Consider the following 3,483-nt stretch of genomic DNA (forward strand, 5'->3'; position numbering starts at 1 on the left):
AGACCATTCAGATATGACCTCAATCAAATCCCTTATGATTATACAGTGGAAGTGAGAAATAGATTTAAGGGACTAGATCTGATTGATAGAGTGCCTGATGAACTCTGGACGGAGGTTCGTGACATTGTACAGGAGACAGGGACCAAGACCATCCCCATGGAAAAGAAATGCAAAAGAGCGAAATGGCTGTCTGAGGAGGCCTTACAAATAGCTGTGAAAAGAAGAGAGGCGAAAAGCAAAGGAGAAAAGGAAAGATATAAGCATCTGAATGCAGAGTTCCAAAGAAGAGCAAGGAGAGATAAGAAAGACTTCCTCAGTGATCAATGCAAAGAAATAGAGGAAAACAACAGAATAGGAAAAACAAGAGACCTCTTCAAGAAAATTAGAGATTCCAAGGGAACATTTCATGCAAAGATGGGCTCGATAAAGGACAGAAATGGTATGGACCTAACAGAAGCAGAAGATATTAAGAAGAGGTGGCAGGAATACACAGAAGAACTGTACAAAAAAGATCTTCATGACCAAGATAGTCACGATAACATGATCACTGACCTAGAGCCAGACATCTTGGAATGTGAAGTCAAGTGGGCCTTAGAAAGCATCACTACGAACAAAGCTAGTGGAGGTGATGGAATTCCAGTTGAGCTATTTCAAGTCTTGAAAGATGATGCTGTGAAAGTGCTGCACTCAATATGCCAGCAGATTTGGAAAACTCAGCAGTGGCCACAGGACTGGGAAGAGGTCAGTCTTCATTCCAATCCCAAAGAAAGGCAATGCCAAAGAATGCTCAAACTACTGCACAATTGCACTCATCTCACACGTTAGTAAAGTCATGCTCAAAATTCTCCAAGCCAGGCTTCAGCAGTATGTAAACCGTGAACTCCCAGATGTTCAAGCAGGTTTTAGAAAAGGCAGAGGCACCAGAGATCAAATTGCCAACATCCGCTGGATCATGGAGAAAGCAAGAGAGTTCCAGGAAAACATCTATTTCTGCTTCATTGACTATGCCAAAGCCTTTGACCGTGTCGATCACAATAAACTGTGGAACATTCTGAAAGAGATGGGAATACCAGACCACCTGACCTGCCTCTTGAGAAACCTGTATGCAGGTCAGGAAGCAACAGTTAGAACTGGACATGGAACAACAGACTGCTTCCAAATAGGAAAAGGTGTACGTCAAGGTTGTATATTGTCACCTTGCTTATTTAACTTATATGCAGAGTACATCATGTGGAACGCTGGGCTGGAAGAAGCACAAGCTGGAATCAAGATTGCTGGGAGAAATATCAATAACCTCAGATATGCAGATGACACTATCTTTATGGCAGAAAGTGAAGAGGAACTCAAAAGCCTCTTGATGAAAGTGAAAGAGGAGAGTGAAAAGGTTGGCTTGAAGCTCAACATTCAGAAAACAAAGATCATGGCATCTGGTCCCATCACTTCATGGGAAATAGATGGAAAAACAGTGGAAACAGTGTCAGACTTTATTTTTTTGGGCTCCAAAATCACTGCAGATGCTGATTGCAGCCATGAAATTAAAAGACGCTTACTCCTTGGAAGGAAAGTTATGACCAACCTTGATAGTATATTAAAAAGCAGAGACATTACTTTGCCAACCAAGGTCCGTCTAGTCAAGGCAATGGTTTTTCCCGTTGTCATGTATGGATGTGAGAGTTGGACTGTGAAGACGGCTGATCGCCGAAGAATCGATGCTTTTGAACTGTGGTGTTGGAGAAGACTCTTGAGAGTCCCTTGGACTGCAAGGAGATCCAACCAGTCCATTTTAAGGGAGATCAATCCTGGATGTTCATTGGAGGGACTGATGCTGAAGCTGAAACTGCAATACTTTGGCCACCTCATGCGACGAGTTGACTCACTGGAAAAGACTCTGATGCTGGGAAAGGTTGCGGGCTGGAGGAGAAGGGGACGACGGAGAATGAGATGGCTGGATGGCATCACCGACTCTGTGGACATGAGTTTGAGTGTACTCCGGGAGTTGGTGATGGACAGGGAGGCCTGGCGTGCTGTGATTCATGGGGTCGCAGAGAGTCGGACACGACTGAGCGACTGAAGTGAACTGAACTGAAGGAAGACTGGCATGCTACAGTCCATGGGGTTGCAAAGTCAGACACGACTGAGCTACTGAACTGAACTGATATGACTCAAAATATGTTCTATCTTGGTATATGTCTATATACATCAAATAAAATGTATTCTACTCTCATTGGGAAGAATGTCCCATTAATATACATTTTAACTAGGTCCAGTTGATTGATACTGATTTTTCTTTCTTCTTGGTCTATCATTTCTGGAGCGAGGACTCTGAAATCTTTGACTATATTATTGTCTATTTCTTCTTACAGTTCCATCAGTTTCACTACATATACATTGAAACTCTGTTATCCGGTATATAGACATTTAGGATTATTACATTGTCGACAAACTGGCCTCTTTGCAATTATAAAATAAATTTCATTTTTCCTTATAATACTTCTTACTCTGATGTCTACTTTGCCTGACGTTAAGCTGAGATCTTGGGATAGGAAAGAAAATGATACCCACTTAGCTATCTACCCTCATGACCTCATCTACCTGAAGCACAGGAAGCACACAGAAAAGCATTTTATTCTTTTCCACAATGAGAGTTCCATCAGGGGCTGACTTACTTCACTGCTGGATGAGTGGACTACAATAGAGGTCAGGTTCCTAGAAGCAGTCAGGGGACTCCAGGAAAACCTCTGACCTCACAGACCAGATCCTCAAAAGCACACGAAGAGTAAAAGTAATCAGGAAGCCTAGGCATAGAAATGACTGAGATTTATCTTACCTTTACTCAACTGAAAGCTTTGGCCATAAATACTATTAAATTCATTCATTATGTAGCTCTTACCTTTTATTTTATGCTACTTTTTATCTTTCATTTTTACCTTTTAAGTGTTATCCACTTCACTTTATGCAAGAAACAAAGATTTCTAAATAAGTAATAAAAACAAAATATTTACAAATACAAATATAATAAAGAGAATTGAAAGAGACACATGTACTCCAATGTTCATCACAGCACTGTTTATAATAGCCAGGACATGGAGGCAACCTAGATGTCTATCTGCAGACAAATGGATAAGAAAGCTTTGGTACATATACACAATGGAGTGTTACTCAGCCATTAAAAAGAATACATTTGAATCAGTTCTAATGAGGTGGATGAAACTGGAGCCTATTATACAGAGTGAAGTAAGCCAGAAAGAAAAACACCAATACAGTACACTAACTCATATATATGGAATTTAGAAAGCTGGTCATGATAACCCTGTATACAAGACAGAAAAAGAGACACAGGTATATAGAACAGTCTTTTGGACCCTGTGGGAGAGGGCGAGGGAGGCATGATTTGGGAGAATGGCATTGAAACATGTATATTATCTTAAGTGAAACAAAGCACCAGTCCAGGTTCAATGCATGATACAGGATGCTCAGGGCTGG

This window comes from Moschus berezovskii, chromosome 3 (genome assembly GCF_049115385.1).
Source record: "Moschus berezovskii isolate FMDL1 chromosome 3, NW_MosBer_1.0, whole genome shotgun sequence".
Lineage (NCBI taxonomy): Eukaryota > Metazoa > Chordata > Mammalia > Artiodactyla > Moschidae > Moschus > Moschus berezovskii.